The sequence below is a fragment of the Ranitomeya variabilis genome, chromosome 2 (assembly GCF_051348905.1).
Source record: "Ranitomeya variabilis isolate aRanVar5 chromosome 2, aRanVar5.hap1, whole genome shotgun sequence".
Taxonomy (NCBI): Eukaryota; Metazoa; Chordata; class Amphibia; order Anura; family Dendrobatidae; genus Ranitomeya; species Ranitomeya variabilis.
In genome coordinates this window covers 190,242,257-190,259,611 of record NC_135233.1, presented here as the reverse complement: position 1 = coordinate 190,259,611, position 17,355 = coordinate 190,242,257, and positions in this window count along the sequence as shown.

Below are 17,355 nucleotides of genomic sequence, written 5' to 3'. Positions count from 1 at the left end.
GAGTACCACACCTCTGGCTGAGGTGCAGGAGCTCTGTGGCGACTGGACCCTCAGGGGCGCCACATCTTCTTCCTGGCAGAGTGGCCTTTCAGCCCATGTTGATACAGTACTTGTTTCACTGTGGACATTGACACAATCTTACCGGCTTCCACCATCATCTTCACAAAAGGTCTTTTGCTTTTGTCCTTGGGTTGACATGCGCATGTCTGACCAAAGCACGTTCATCACTGGGACACAGAACCCATCTCCATCCAGAACGGTATGATGGCTGGACATTCTCATCTTGTTTGTACTTGCGTATAATTGTTTGTACAGATGAAAGAGGCACCTTCAGGTATCTTGAAATTGTACCAAGGATGAGCCAGACTTGTGCAAGTTCATAATTGTATTTCTGATACCTTGGCTGATTTCTTTAGACTTTCCCATTATGCTATGCAAAAAAAAGCAGTATGTTTCAGATGTGCATTAAAATGCATCCATAGGTGTGTCTCTAATAGTGTTGAGCATTCCGATACCGCAAGTATCGGGTATCGGCCGATATTTGCGGTATCGGAATTCCGATACCGAGTTCCGATATTTTTGTGATATCGGAAATCGGAATCGGAAGTTCCCAGTGTATGGTTCCCAGGGTCTGGAGGAAAGGAGACTCTCCTTCAGGCCCTGGGATCCATATTCATGTAAAAAATAAAGAATAAAAATAAAAAATATGGATATACTCACCCCTCCGGCGGCCCCGGCTCTCACCGGTCTAAGCGTCTGCCTCCATTCCTAAGAATGAGAGCTGAAAAGGATCTTCGATGATGTTGTGGCTTGTGATTGGTCGCGTGAGCGGTCACATGAGCGGTCACGCGACCAATCACAAGCCGCGATGTCATCGAAGGTCCTTTTCAGCTCTCATTCTTAGGAACGGAGGCTGCCGGTTGCAGCGGTTACAACCAGGGCGCGTCAGAGGGTGAGTATATCCCTATTTTTTATTTTGATTCTTTATTTTACACATGAATATGGATCCCAGGGCCTGAAGGAGAGTTTCCTCTCCTTCAGACCCTGGAAACCATCCAGGATACCTTCTGATACTTGTGTCCCATTGACTTGTATTGGTATCAGGTATCGGTATCGGCGATATCCGATACTTTTCGGATATCGGCCGATACAATCCGATACCGATACTTTCAAGTATCGGAAGGTATCGCTCAACACTAGTCTCTAATTAACTCACATGTTTCCAAAAAACCTATCAGAAGCATCCAAACACATGACTAGATATGAGCAAATATGTTCGGAAAACAATCGCCAAACATAAATTCGGCACAAATATGTCTCATTAGGATTCGTGATCAGAAACACTTATGACCACATGATTAGTGTTGAGCGATACCGTCCGATACTTGAAAGTATCGGTATCGGATAGTATCGGCCGATACCCGAAAAGTATCGGATATCGCCGATACCGATACCCGATACCAATACAAGTCAATGGGACACCAAGTATCGGAAGGTATCCTGTATGGTTCCCAGGGTCTGAAGGAGAGGAAACTCTCCTTCAGGCCCTGGGATCCATATTAATGTGTAAAATAAAGAATAAAAATAAAAAATATTGATATACTCACCTCTCTGACGCAGCCTGGACCTTACCGATGTAACCGGCAGCTTCCGTTCCTAAGAATGAGCGCTTGAAAGACCTTAGATGACGTCGCGGCTTGTGATTGGTTGTTCTTAGGAACGGAAGCTGCCGGTTACATCGGTAAGGTCCAGGCTGCGTCGGAGAGGTGAGTATATCAATATTTTTTATTTTTATTCTTTATTTTACACATTAATATCAATCCCGATACCGATTCTCGATATCACAAAAGTATCGGATGTCGGTATCGGAATTCCGATACCGCAAATATCGGCCGATACCCGATACTTGCGGTATCGGAATGCTCAACACTACACATGATATTTCTGTTTTTCTTTTTTAATAAATTAGCAAAAAATACTACATTTATGTTTCCTCAGTCAAGATGGGGTGCAGAGTATACATTAATGTGAAAACAAATGAACTTTTTTGAACTTACTAAATGGCTGCAATGAAACAAAGAGTGAAAAATTTAAAGGGGTCAGAATACTTTCCGTACCCACTGTAAATAGATAAAAAGCCGGTAATTCAGCAGCCGTGTGTTAGGCTGGTTTCACACATGCGTTTTGATCTGCAGCGTTTGTACAGAAAAAAACGCATGCGTTTTTTTCCCTATGTTTAACATTAAAAACGCATGCGTTTTTTGTACGCGTTTGGCCGTGTTTAACGACGCATGCGGTTTTTTTGCTGCATGCGTTCTGTCGCAGAAATGCAACATGTAGTAATTTCTAGAGGCGTTTTTTTGCCGCAAAAAAGCATGCGTTTTTTGTGGCAAAAAAAGTATTGTTGTCTATGTAAACGCATGCGTTTTTAAGCACATGCGTTTGCTTGCGTTAAAAACGCATGCGTTTTTATAGAAAAAAACAAGAATACACCCTGATAAGCCACCCCCCACCATCAAGGTGATAAAGGGATCCTAACCCTAACCCTACCCCTAACCCTAACCCTAACAATATGACAGTGAATACTCTACGAGTTAATATTTTTAGTACTCTATAGCAATACCGAAAATCTTGGGGTGTCCACATTGAACAAAGCTTTTTATTAGAAGAATGTCCTGGTCACCAGGTCAACATCCCTATGGATCCCTAGGATCCCTAGGGTTAGGGTTAGGGTTAGGGTTTGGATCCCTTTATCACCTTGATGGTGGGGGGTGGCTTATCAGTGACCTGGTGACCAGGACATTCTTCTAATAAAAAGCTACCCCTACCCCTAACCCAAACCCTAGGGATCCAAGCCCTAACCCTACCCCTAACACTAACCCTAACCCTAACCCTACCCCTAACCCTAACCCTAGGGATCCTAACCCTAACCCTAACCCTAGGGATCCTAACCCTAACCCTACCCCTAACCCTAACCCTAACCCTAGGGATCCTAACCCTATCCCTATCCCTAACCCTAACCCTATCCCTAACCCTAACCCTAGCTATTTCTATTTATAGTGGGTTTTCTAGTTGATTTTGATGATTGGCAGCTGTCACACACTTCTCAGCATGCGTTTCAAAAACGCAAACGCATGAAAAAACGCATGTAAACGCGTCAAAATGCAGCGTTTTTTTACTGCATGCAAAAACGGATGCGTCTAAAAAACACAGCGTTTGCACGCGTTTACATGCGTTTTTTCATCACCTACATTTTTTTTTTAAACGCTGCGTTTTTAAACGCAAATGTGAAACCAGCCTTAGGTGTCAAGTTCCCGCCGCTGCACAGGGGGAATCTTGAACCATGTCTGCTGCGGTCTCCCATTCTCCTCCAGCCGCAGTGGAGCCTGCTCAGTGGAGACGTCGGTCCCAGCGTCTGGCTCAGGCTGATACTGGATGACTGGTTACTACTGCCCTTCCAGGCTCTGTCTTTATAGCCAGCAATGTTCAGCAGTGAGCAGGTTTTTCTGGGATTAAGTCCCGCTTTTCCCACACTGAGCATGCCCACGGGACGACCTACCATTGGAGGTCTGGGGTCACATGCTCAGGTCCTGTAGCAGCTCCTATTGGACCACCAGGAAGGTCCTTGTCTGCTACAGCTATAAAAGGTTTGCATGGCTGCACGGCCATGTGCTTGTCACGGGGGTACTGGGTAGACTACAGCTGATTACCCGGGCCCCTGCAAAATCTCTCAAACAAGGGAAACCCTATCTGTCCCTCTCCCAGAGTTTACACTGAAGGTGTGCATGTCTGGGCCGCCAGGCCTGACCCTGAGTCCTGTTTCATTACTAAGCTGAAACCTCCACCCGCCACCCAGTGATAAGACCTCTCACCAACCCCTACAGAAAGCACAGACAGGGAAAACTAATAAACGCACCACGCCGCAGACACATGGGAAAACACAATGTGCACAGGGCAAAACAATACAAATATAGGAAATACAGACAAGGTAAAGGTAAACAACACTTAGCTTAATGCTGCAAGGCACAGAACAGCAGGAAGTAACACCAGATTCACTGGATACAGCAGTAGAACAACAGTTCCCAGCAAGCTCCTTCTCCCAGCTTGGTCGCTTTAGAATGAACTAACACCGACAGTCAGCTGATGAACCAGGTGTCCTCTTAAAGGATGGAGGGAGTGGTCACCACAAACATCAGCTGACCCAGCAGCTATGCAATAACACCAGCGGCCACCGGGGGGGGGAAACTGCATTAACCCCCGATGACCAGAAAGGAAAAAAAGGTCTTAAACTGAGGTAAACCAGATCTGCCACAAATCCAAAATTGGATCGTGACAGCACTAGTATCAACCTATGTTTTGAGCCTTGCTACTGTGTGGTCATGCTTGCATGAGGTCAGGGTTGGCTGAAATAAGCCCCTAGAATACCGGAACCTCCGGTGAGGAGTTTTGTGTGTTTGGATTCAGGTCTTGGCTGAAATAAGCACCTAGAATACCGGCACCTCCGGTGAGGAGTTGGTTGTGTGCTATGCTGACTGCATGACCACAGTTTTGCTCTGTTTGGTAGCTGTGTTCCTCTGTGAGGTTAACAGGGCACAGCGTTTCCTTATCCTAGTGATTCTGTGAAGTAACAAAGTTTGCTAATACCGCCATATAGCGCCGCCAATTGCTAGCAGCAGGTTCCTCTCCTGCACGGTGGACCCCGGGTTGCAAACGCACCTATTATTACATATATTTATACTCGGTGCATTCCGCCAACCCTAACACCGCGTACAATAAAACCATAGCAGAACCAGACAGGATAAAATACAGTGGGGGAAATAAGTATTTGATCCCTTGCTGATTTTGTAAGTTTACCGACTGACAAAGACACGAACAGTCTATAATTTTATGGGTAGGTTAATTTTAACATTGAGAGATAGAATATCAAAAATAAAATCCGGGAAATCACATTGTATAAATTAGATACATTTATTTGCATTTTGCAGTGAGAAATAAGTATCTGATCCACTACAAACCATTAAGCGTTCTGGCTCTTACAGACAATTAGATGCTCCTAATCAACTCATTACCTGCATTAAAGACATCTGTCTTACATAGTCACCTTTATGAAAGACTCCTATCCACAGACTCAGTTAATCAGTCAGACTAATCTCTACAACATGGGCAAGACCAAAGAGCTATATAAGGATGTCAGGGACAAGATCATAGACCTGCACAAAGTTGGAATGGGCTACAAAACCATAGGTAAGATGCTGGATGAGAAGGAGACAACTGTTGGTGCAATAGCAAGAAAATGGAAGAAATACAAAATGACTGTCAATCGACATCGATCTGAGGCATCATGTAAAATCTCACCTCATGGGGTATGCTTGATTATGAGGAAAGTGAGAGATCAGCCTCCAAGAAAACCATTGGTAATACATTACGCTTTAAAGGGTTTAAAATCCTACAGTACCCGCAAGGTCCCCCTGCTGAAGGAGGCACCTGTGCAGGTCCATCTGAAATTTGCCAACACCTGGATGATTCTGTGAATGATTGGGAGAAGGTGCTGTGGTCAGAGGAGACAAAAATTGAAGTTTTTGGCATTAACTCAACTCACCGTGTTTGGAGGAAGAGAAATGCTGCATATGACCCAAAGAACACCATCCCCACTTTCAAGCATGGAGGTGGAAAAATTATGCTTTGGGGTGATTCTCTGCTAAGGGCAAAGGACTACTTCACCTACAATGGGAGGATGGATGGAGCCATGTACCATAAACTCCTGAGTGAACACCTGTTTCCCTCCGCCAGGACATTAAAAATGAGTCATGGCTAGGTCTTCCATCAAGACAATGACCCAAAATATACAGCCAAGGCTCACAAAGAAGCACATTAAAGTCCTGGAGTGGCCTAGCCAGTCTCCAGACCTTAATCTCATAAAAAACTTATGGAGAGTAAGAAAAAAAGTACAAGACCACTTGACATGATACACACTGATGTATGTGGACCCATGAAAGTGTCCACATCAGGAGGTAATAGATATATGGTGACCTTTATAGATACACAGTCACATACTATATATATATATATATATATATATATATATATATATATATATATATATATATAATGACACTCAAGATCAAAGTGGGAAATTAAATTACAGGCTGATCCATCTTCAGTCGAAATGCCTCAAGACAAGGAAATGATGCTCAGTAGTGTGTGTGGCCTCCATGTGCTTGTATGACCTCCCAACAATGCCTGGGCATGTCTGTGGTGCAGCGTTATGTTCGTGGATGGTGCGAGCCATGATGTCCCAGATGTGTTCAATCGGATTCAGGACTGGGGAACGGGCAGGCCAGTCCATAGATTCAATGCCTTCATCTTGCAGGAACTGCAGCCACACTACAGCCACATGAGGGCGCAGGAAACGGCACCCAGCATCCCTCTCTTCCTTCACTGCACTCAACAATATATTTTTGCCAGGTAACATTTATTTATACTGGTTCTCCTTTTTATCTTGTTGTGTACATTTTTGTAATTCCATTAGGATCTGGCCGCAATTGATTTATTTGGCAGGCTATAGGGATCCTTTCCTATACTTTAGCGGTTCATTGCTTCAAAATCTTTTCATCATATGTGGTGGCTTATTGTGCCTTTCTCCTGAAACTTTTCTTGGAGGTTCTTTTTCTTCCCCTGTCTTTTTCAATTCAATATTGTATTTTATCTTTGTCATTTAATAAAGAATTCTTTTTATTTCACTTTAACTTTTCTTTTCAGTCACTTGTTTACTGTGATGAAAAATTCATACAGTTTTGTGTTATTATCTAATATTAAAGTGCAGGCCAAAATTTAAATAGGATGTTGGGATTAATCCAGCCACATGAGGTCTGGCATTGCCCTGCATTAGGAAGAACCCAGGGCCTACCGCACCAGCATATGGTCTCACAAGGGGTCCGAGGATCTCATCTCGGTACCTAATGGCAGTCAGGCTACCTCTGGCGAGCACATAGAGGGCTGTGTGGCTCTCCAAAGAAATTCCACCCCACACCATTACTGACCCACTGCCAAACCAGTCATTCTGAAGGATTTTGCAGGCAGCAGATCGCTCTCCACGGTGCCTCCAGACTCTGTCACGTCTGTCATATGTGCTCAGTGTGAACCTGCTTTCATCTGTGAAGAGCACTGGGAATTTGCCAATCCTGGTGTTCTATGGCAAATTCCAATCGTCCTGCATGGTGTTGGGTTGTGAGCACAACCCCATCTGTGGACGTCGGGCACTCAGACCATCCTCATGGAGTCAATTTCTAACCGTTTGTGCAGACACATGCACATTTGTGGCCTGCTAGAGGTCATTTTGCAGGGCTCTGGCAGTGCTCCTCCTGTTTCTCCTTGCACAAAGGCTGAGGTAGCGGTCCTGCTGCTGGGTTGTTGCCCTCCTACGGCCCCCTCCATGTCTCCTGGTGTACAGGCCTGTCTCCTGGTAGCGCCTCCAGCCTCAGGACACTACGCTGACAGACACAGCAAACCTTCTTGCCACAGCTCGCAATGATGTGCCATCCTGCATGACCTGCACTACCTAAGCCACTTGTGTGATTTGTAGAGTCTATTTCATGCTACCATAAGCGTGAAAGCACAACCAACATTCAAGAGTGACCAAAACATCAGCCAGAAAGCATTGATACTGAGATGTGGTCTGTGGTCCCCACCTGCAGAACCTCTCCTTTATTGAGGGTGTCTTGATAATTGCCAATAATTTCCATCTGTTGTCCAGATCATATGCACAACAGCAAGTGAAATTGATTGTCAAATAGTGTTGCTTCCTAAGTGGACAGTTTGATTTCACAGAAGATTGATTTACATGGAGTTATATTCTGCTGTTTAAGTGCTCCCTTTATTTTTTTGAGCAGTATATATATATATATATATATATATATATTATGTGGTGTAGTGACCCCTGTGGCAGCTAGGGTGCGCTGTGTGTGCTCCTTGGGATATGCATGGAGGCATATCTGTTGTGATAATGGCGGTAAAACAGTGACTAGCAGTGTTGTGAATGGCCGATATGTGTCGCAGAGGTAGTCTGCGTGGTAAGTCTGATGCAAAGTTGTTGTTCTGGGACCTGTAGTCCCTCAAGAGTGTGTATATCTATGGTGTAGTTGTAAGGGAGACTTATTAGGCTAGTTGTGTGAGATGGGTGGGACAAACTAGTCACACAAACGCACTCCCATCTAGGGGAGTGGTTGGTAGCATATAATGTGACTGAGGTTTGGTCACAGGGGCTCTGAGTGTGGATCTGAATAGTCTGTGCTGGAAGGTCCTGGAGATAGCCCCATGTGTTGGGAGTGTCGGCTCCCTGAAGAGCACATGGCGGGGGCTCTGGACCTCACACAGACCAGACTGTGGAACGGATGGAGATCCATGTTGTACTGACCGGGGTCAGCGTGAAGGAACGTTTGAAGGATACCTCTGTGGAGGAGAGGTATCCAGGAACCTGTGCGGCAATGGCAGGTAATGAATGGAGATTCGTGTTGTACTGCCCGGGGTCAGAGAAAAGGAAAGACAGAGTGTGAATGTCTGCAGGATGCCTCTAAGGAAGAGAGGTATCCGAGAACCTGTGCGGCACCCACAGGTAACGGGAAGGAACCATGTTGTACTGACCGGGGTCAGAGTGAAAAGAAAGAGAGACATTGTGTATGGGGCACCTCTGAGGCCAAGAGGTGTCCAGGAACCCGTGAAGGTTGCCAACGGTTAACGGTCTGAAAACCGTGTGTAATGCTGACCGGGGTCAGAGACGAACTGTGGTAAAGTTGAATATGTCCAGATACTGTTCAAGCTGTTACTAAGTTCCTGTGGATGTGGTTTATGTTGTGAGAAATAAACCTAAGAGACTGTGTTTTTGATAGAAAACTGTGCCTGAGTGCGTTAATCCCGTGCTAAGCAAGTGTCCCCCAAGACAAGTAGTAGGCGCTATGCTACAATATATATATATATATATATATATATATATATATATATATATAATTTGTTTATTTATTTTGCATTATATACATGTAATTATTAAGGAAAAAATGTTTCTTTGCAGTCCTAAAAACTTGTTTCTTTGGCCTACAAATAGCAACGAGGAGGGTGATGCCAACTGTTTATTTGCAACACTACTAGAAAACACAAAAAGTTCCCAAAACAATTTTTGGGGATTACAAATGGCAATGAGATAGCTGATGATAATTATTTATTCGAAAAACTACTAAAAAATAACACAGCTGCTTAAAGGAACTGGACTCCCACAGGAAGGGAAATGCAGAGTACATAGAACCAACCTTAAAATTTATTTCTTTGGCCTTGAAATGACAACAAGATGGCTGATGCCATTTATTTATAGAAAAGAAAAAAGTGGTTCTTTAAAATTATTTCTTTGATTTACAAATGGCAACGAGATGGCTGAGGCCAATTATTTATTTGCAACTGCTCTAGAAAACAAACAGTAGTCCAGAAAAATTAGTTTCTTTGGCCTACAAATGGCAATGAAATGGCTGATGTCAATTATCTATTTGCAATACCATTAGGCCAGGTTCACATTACGTTTTTGGTGTCCGTTAGACCGACTACGTTACACCACGGCATAACGCAGTGTAACGTAGTCCGTTAATGCCGCCATTTAGTTCAATGTCGGACGCATCGCTAGAGCACGCCCACAATGGGCGTGAGCTAGCGATGTGCCGTCATTGAGTGACGGACCCTGGGACTCGGGCTGCAGCGTTTCCAGGTCCGTCACTGCTAGCGCAGATAGAGCATCTGCTAGCTCTATCTGCGCTAGCACGTTGACATATCTGCACTTGCGTTAACAGCAGCCCGTTAACGCAAGTGTTGAAGGGGCTGCTGTTAATGCAATGTGAACCTAGCCTTAGAAATCAGAGCGGTCCTGAAAAATCATTTCTTTGGTCTACAAATGGCAACGAGATGGTTAATGCTAATTATCGATTTGCAGCACTAATAGAAAAAAAGCAGTGCAAAAAAATTATTTCTTTTGGCCTAGAAGTGGCAACAAGACGGCTGATGACATTTATTTCTCAGACTACTAGAAAACATACAATGATCCTGAAAAAGTATTTATTTGGCTCACAAATGGCAATGACATGGCTGATGCCAGTTATTTATTTGGCAATCTGCCTCTTTCTTCTCAGGGCGCATGCGCGCCCCCTCTACTGATGTGTGGCCGCACACTGCGCTTGTTTTTATCCCTTATTCTGATTGATATCTTTTACGCATGCGCGGTTTCTCCATCCCTCATCACGCTACTGCGCTTGCGCCCCTGGCTCTCATCCTTACTTCCAGTTCGCCGGCGGCTTCTGCAGACACCGGTAATCTATTCCTATGATTACAACTACTATATAAAGCGGACACCTTCCAACAGGGATCCATCTTCCCTGACGAAGCTGCCTAGCAGCAGCGATACTCGTGGGATTCGCCCACACCCTTTCTCTCCCCCATGCCCTCTTGGTTCTGACTATTGTAGTCGGAGTTCCTGCAGCTTCTACACGCATATCTGCAGGTTTGCTCCATCATGTGTTGGTGTGATTCATGATTTGCCCATATTTGGGGCTGGCTTATATCTCCTTATGCTTTTGCACTAACTCTATTCTAACTACTTGTGAGCCTTTGCCTTACATTCTATTATAGATATGCCCCATACTTTTGGTATTCCTTGGGCACATCTGTGTATATCTCACTGACTCCAACAGGACTATATCATTTGTGCAGTGGTCACTTGCTTTAGACAAATTTGGGGACGCCCTTATTTTTGTCTCTATATACAGAATTGGGAATTTGATTACAAATTGTTGTAATTATTCAGATGCATATATGTATTTGTATTTTTGTATTACAGCACAAGTTGGGTAATTTCCTTGCTTATTGTAGCTTGCTATGTTCAGATTGGTGATATATATAGAGGGCATCGTTCTTGACACTCTCATATGGGGAAGGGTGTTTTGTTTTTAATTGGTTTTATATCCTTGTGTCCTTGTGTGCTTATATAATATAATAAAATTTTGATTATCTTTCATCTTGTAGCAGGTGTGCACATGTTTATGCATTGGCTTTCTTTTTTCTTTTTTTTGATAGTTATTTATTTGCAACACTACTAGAAAAGAGGAGGTAATACTCTATGGATGAATAATTGAATACAGAAAAATTTTTCAACGCTATTTTGGAGGGTTCGATAAAACTGAAATGTACCCCAGAGCACGTAATTCTCTATGGATGAGCAATATAATACTAAAAACGCTATTTTGGAGGGTTATATACCACAGAAATGTACCCTAGAGGACCTCATACTCTATGGATGAATAAGTGAATACAAAAAAAAATTTCAACACTATTTTTGAGGGTTATATACCACCAAAATGTACCACAGAGCACATAATACTCTATGGAAAAGCAATATAATAAGGAAATAATGTTAAATGCTTTTTTGGAGAGTTGTATACAACAGAAATGTACTCCAGAGCATGTAATACTCTATAGATGAGTAATTGAATGCCAAAAAAATGTTCAACACTTTTTTGTAGTCTTATATACCACTGGAATGGCAAAGAAAGCACATAATGCTCTATGAATGACTAATTGAATGCAGACAAATATTTTAACTTTTTTTAAATCTTACATACCACCAAAATTGTCACAGAAAGCACCTAATGCTGTATGGATGATTAATAGAATCCAGAAAATTTTTTACCACTTTTTTTTTAAGTCTTATATACCACCAAAATGACACACAAAGCATCTAATATTGCATGGATGATGAATTGAATCCAGGCAAACTTTTCAATGCCTTTTTGGAGTTTTATATACCACCAAAATGTAACAGAAAGCACCTAATACTGTATGGATGACTAAGTAAATACAGAAAAAAAATTTCAACACTTTTTTGTAGTCTTATATACAACAAAAATGTAACATAACGCACCTAATACTGTATGGATGATTTATTGAATCCAAACAAATTTTTAAATGCTTTTTATAGTCTTATATACCACCAAAATGTCACAGAAAGCATCTAATATTGTACAGTTGACTAAATGAATCCAGTAAAAATTGTAAATGCTTTTTTGGAGTTTTACCTATCACCAAAATTTCACAGAAAGCACCTAATACTGTATAGATGACAAATTTAATGTAGACAAATTGTTCAACACTTTTTTAGTCTCAAATACCAAAGAAATGTAACAGAAACAATTAGTAGTATACTGGTAATTAATTGAATCCAGAAATATTTTTCAATTTTATTTTGTGTTATATATTGATGAGCAAGCACTAAAATCCTCAGGTACTCATTATTCGAGTCAAGCAAATCGTAATGCTCGGGTTCTCAACCCGAGTAATGAGTACAATGGAAGTCAATATGAAACTTGAGCATTTTTCCTGTGGCTCCCCCCCCCCAAAGGTATGGAAGAACACTAAAAATTACTGAAAATGATGGAAAACAGCACTGAAATGTCATGGTAACAGCATGGGAAGATCCCTGGAAGCATCTCTGAATCCCAGGTCGCTGCTGGTAACAATGTTGTCAGAGTAATGCTCCACTATTATGGACTGACAATAAAGCATACAAAACCGCAGTTCAAATGGATTAGACTGGAAAAAATATTAAGAAACATTCTTTTCAGGATAACGAGTTGTACACACATGGTCAAAATTGTTGTTTAATGACAGAAAACCCCACAATGGTGACCGAAATAACTTGAATCTGATAAAAGTAATAATTGATAAAACATCTATGAAAATGAACAAATCAATGTCAGACATTTCATTTCAACCATGCTTCCACAGAATGAAAAAAAAAATAAAACTTATGAAATAGGCCTGGACAGAAATTATGGTACCCCTGAAAATAATGTAGCAAAATGGATATGTTAAATCAAGGCGCGTCCACTAACTATCATCACAGGTGTCTACAATCTTGGAATCAGTGAGTGGCCTGTATATAGGGCTACAGATACTCACTGTGCTGTTTGGTGACATGGTGTGTATCACACTCAACATGGACCAGAGGAAGTGAAGGAAAGAGTTGTCTCAGGAGATTAGAAAGAACATTACAGACAAACATGTTAAAGGTAAATGTTATAAGACCATCTCCAAGCAGCTTGATGTTCCTGTGACTATAGTTGCACATATTATTCAGAAATGTAAGATCCATGGTACTGTAGCCATCCTCCTTGGATGTGGCTGCAGGAGAAAAATTCATGACAAATCAAAGAGACGGATAATATGAGTGGTAACAAAAGAGCACAGAAAAACGTCTAAACAGATTAAAGCTCAAGGAACATCAGTGGCAGATCACAGCAGTCATTGTTGTATGAGCCAAAGTAGACTTCATGGGAGACGACCAAGGAGGACACCATTGTTGGAAAAAAATCATAAAAAGCCAGACTGGAATTTGCCAAACTACATGTTGCCAAACCATAAAGCTTCTGGTGGAATGTCCTATGGACACATGATACACAAATAGAACTTTTTGGCAAGACACATCAGCTCTTTGTTCACAGATGGAAAAATGAAGCATATCAAGTAAAGAACACTGTCCCTACTGTGAAACATGGAGGAGGCTCTATTATGTTCTGGGGCTGCTTTTCTGCATCTGGCACAGGGTGTCTAGAATCTGTGCAGGGTACAATGAAATCTCAAGATTATCAAGGGATTGTATAGAGAAATGTGCTGCCCAGTGTCTGAAAGCTTGGTATCAGTTGCAGGTCAATGGTCTTGCAATAGGATAATGACCCAAAACATACAGCTGGAAATACCCAAGAATGGCTAAGAGGAAAACATTGGACTATTCTGAAGTGGCCTTCTATGAGCCCTGACCTAAATCCTATTGAGCATCTTTGGAAAGAGCTGAAACATCTCATCTGGAAAAGGCAACCTTCAAACATGAGACAACTGGAGCAGTTTGCTCTTGAGGAGTGGCCAAAACAACCTGTTGAGAAGTGCAGAAGTCTCATTGACAGTTACAAGAATCGTTTGATGCAATGATTGCCTCAAAAGGTTGTGCAACAAAATATTAAGTTAAAGGTACCATCATTTCTGTCCAGGTCTATTTCATGAGTTTGTTATGCAGCGCCCGCCAGGGCCATGGGGATACTTGGTATCGGGCCGGTTCTTAAGGGGACGTGTCACGGCAGCAATGACCCAGTCCGTGTCCCTTGGGCATCCAATAAAAGGTGAAATAAAGGGGAAATAAAGTTTGTGGAATAAATGTGAGACAATGTACTTGGCAAATGTGAGATCTTAGCCGACGCTGCTTGAAGAGACCACTGGGGCTGATGGTGACGCAGCAGAGTTGGTACTGAAGAATAAAGTCACATAATCACTTATACCGCACCTGAAATGGCGTAAAAAATAAATAAACCAATTCTTCAACTGCTGTTGATTTTTCATTCTGCCTCCCAAAGATCGCACTAAGGCTTGGCGCACATTTATCCTGCACTCTGCATTGAACGCTTGCAATGGGATTTCCATCTAAATCAATGAAATACGTGATTCAGACAGAACCTCTGGAGGAAGATTGCCTATAATGAGGCAGATGGATGTACTGTGGACTCCGCCTGACCTGTGATCCAGCGATGTCCATCTTTTTAGGATTAAATAAAAGTGCTATCTGCCACAGTTTTGTGCATGTCTGAAAAGAACACCGCTGAACAGAGGCCAGATGGAGTCCAGAGTAACTCTGCTGCCTCAATATAGTGAATGGATCCCTCTGGGGTTTCATCTGAATCACGTCACTTGGAGATTTAGATGGAAACCCCAAAGTAAGTGGTCAGCATAGAGCGCTGCATACATGTTATCCCATATGTTATGTTAAATGTTCACAATAAAAGCTTCAACTCAGTCCAAAAAAAGTCCTCACTCAGGTTCATCATCTATTAAAGGAAATACAGGGGGCTTTCACTTTATTGGTAGCACAAAGGCTCTGGAAAAGCTAAATGGCTCCTCACCCGCTAAAAATTCAGCAAATTCTCTGCTACCAAATCCAAATGCCCTCCTCCCTTGTGAGCCCCACAGTGTACCTAAACCACATATATACCGTCCATGTTTGGCGGTTCTGAAGCGATAAGAGCCCGATTATTTAGGAATGCATGTCTCAAGAAGCATGACCTGGGTACTGTACTGTGCATTACAACTTACTGGGCACTACAATGTACTATAGTGGCAAGATTGCCGTTTTCACTTAGGGGTGCATGCCTCCAGAAGCACGGGCTGGGCATAACTTACTTGTTACTGCCACATACTGGTCACTACAGCGTACTGGTCACTCCAACTTCAGTTTGCAATTTTCACTCGGCAACATTCATTGTTGCTTGTTTCTGGAAAACACCCATGGAGTCAAAATCGCCACTACACCTGTAGATAAATTCTCCAAGAGGTATAGTTTCCAAAATGGGGTCACATGAGGGGGAATTCTGCTCTTCTAGCAATTAGGGCTCTATATATGAAGTCCACAAACTGTTCTAGGAAAATCTGCCCTCCAGGAGGCAAATAGCACTTTGTTCCTCTCGAGCATCTCCGTATGGTTAAGTAGCACTGTACAGCCACATATGGGGTATTGCCACATTCAGGAGAAATTGCGGGACAAATTTTAGTGCCATTTTTATCCACTTCTTGTGTGAAAATGTAAAATCTGGGGCTAAAACTAAATTTTGGTGGTAAAAATGTGGTTATTTTTTTTTCACTGCCCAATGGTATAAAATTCTGTGACACACCTGTGGTGTCAATATGATCACTGCACCCCTAGATGAATTCATTGGGAGGTGTAGTTTGTAAAATGGTGCCACTTATGGGGGGGTTCTGCTGTTCTGACATCTCATGGGCTCTCCTAGTGGATCATGTCACCAGCAAACAATAACAGTAAAATCTGGCACTCCTTGACTTTTGAGCTTTGCACTGTGCCTGAAAAATATTTCCTGATTACATGTAGGGTATTGGCACACTCAGAAAGAAATGGAACTCAGCTTGTTGTAAAATAAATGTAATATTAGCTCTTGCAATAAATAAAAACTTGGGGCTAAAACAACATTTTAGTGGTAAATGTAATTTATTCTTTCTTCACCTCTCAGTGGTATAAAATTCTGTGAGGCCCATGTGGTGTCAATACGATCACTGCACCCCTAGATGAATTTATTGGGGAGTGTAGTTTGTAAAATGAATTCACATATAGGGGGTTTCTGCTCTTCTGGCAAATCAGGGGCTTTGCCAATGTGATATGGCCCCCTCAAACAATTCCAGCAAAATCTGAACTACAATATGGCTCCCCTTCCCTTCTGAGCTTTGCAGTGTGCCTCAAAAGTAGTATTCCCCCACATATGGGGTATCAGCGTACTCAGGAGAAATTGCACTATAAATTGTATGATGCCACTTCTCCTGTTACCCTTATGAAAATGCTAATTTTGTGGCTAAAGCAACATTTTTTGTGGGGAAAATGTGATTTTATTATTTTCATGGCTCAACGTTATAAACTTCTGTAAAGCACCTGGGGTTTATGGTACTCACCACACATCTAAATACGTTCCTTGATGGGTCTAGTTTCCAAAATGGGGTCATTTGTGGGGGGTTTCCACTGTTTAGGCACATCAAGGGCTCTGCAAATGGTACATGGCGCCCGCTAATGATTCCAGGAAATTTTACATTCGAAATGTCAAATGGCGCTCCTTCCCTTCCGAGCCCTGCCATGTGCCCAAACATTAGTTTTCTCCTTCATATTGTGTATTGGCGTATGCAGGAGAAATTGCACAAGTTGTATGGTGCAATTTCTCCTTTTATCCCTATGAATATGCAATATTTTATGCTAAAAAATATTTGTGGGGAAAATTAGATTTTTTTTATTTTTCGGCTCAAAGTTATAAACTTCTCTGAAGCACCTGAGGGTTCAATGTGCTCACCACACATCTAGATCAGTTCCCTGAGGGATCTAGTCTCCAAAATGGTGTCACTTGTGTGGGATTTTCACTCTTTAGGCACATCAGGGGCTCTCCAAACGCAACATGGCATCCTCCAATTTTTCCAGGAAACATTGCATTCAAAAAGTCAAATGGTGCTCCTTCCCTTTCGAGCTCTGCCGTGCCCCCAAACAGTGGTTTTTTCACTCATATGTAGTATTGGAAAGCTCAGGAGAAAATACACAACAAATGTTGGGTTCCAATTTTTCCTGTTACCCTTGTCAAAATAAAAAAATTTGGATTTGAAGCCAATTTTTTGTGAAAAAACGTTAAATGTTCATTTTCTTTTCCACATTCCAAAAATTTCTGTGAAACACCTGAAGGGTTAATAAACTTCTTGAATGTGGTTTTGAGTACCTTGAGGAGTGCAGTTTTTAGAATGGTG